Below are 774 nucleotides of genomic sequence, written 5' to 3'. Positions count from 1 at the left end.
CACACACACACACACACACACACACACACACACACACACACACACACACACACCAGACAGACACCATAAGCGACTTCGCCCACCCCTCTCGCTCTCACACAGAGAAGCTGCGAAAATCCCGCCAACCTCTCGGGGTCGGCCTACAGTTGTACATTGTCATTTACTATAATTGCATGTAAATAAACATGCAGTCACCAAATGTGGGTGGGAGAGACCGGAGCAGGCAGTCCTCCTCCCTGGGGCTCCCTGATCAAGGTGGATCACTCCAGGGCTAGGAACCTAGCCCCAGGCCCAAACAATCCTGACATCACTAATCTTACGTGGGGAGGGGTCTGTTTTCGGGGTTGTTTCGATGGCTATTTTGAAACCGTCTCAGGTGACTAAACAGGGACCTCAAGTATACTTATTGCCCCTGACGGCACAAGCAGAACACAAGTTATTAAGTAGAAATGCCCTTGATAGTATAGACCTGAGGAGAATCATTCAAACATTAATTAGAAGAGTGAGATTAATCAGTTAACATTCAGGGAGTTAACACATTAAACAATGGGACAGTTAAATCTAGCATACTCAAGAGTCTGCGTGGATACACGACCTAGAAAGGTAAATCGTCCACATCATAAAACACGAATAAAACAATTATTTTAAATCCCAACTATTGTATCTGTTAACCTAGGCCTCTCACGAGCCGTCACCCTTTCTTCCTACCCCTGATGTGGGCTGTCATCTGCAAGGCTTGTTTCTGAGGGCCTGGCATAGCAACTGGTAGCGGGT

Source organism: Hipposideros armiger, unplaced genomic scaffold (assembly GCF_001890085.2).
Source record: "Hipposideros armiger isolate ML-2016 unplaced genomic scaffold, ASM189008v1 scaffold_227, whole genome shotgun sequence".
NCBI classification, from domain to species: domain Eukaryota; kingdom Metazoa; phylum Chordata; class Mammalia; order Chiroptera; family Hipposideridae; genus Hipposideros; species Hipposideros armiger.
The sequence above is the reverse complement of the archived record's forward strand: the minus strand, read 5'-3'. Positions refer to the sequence as shown.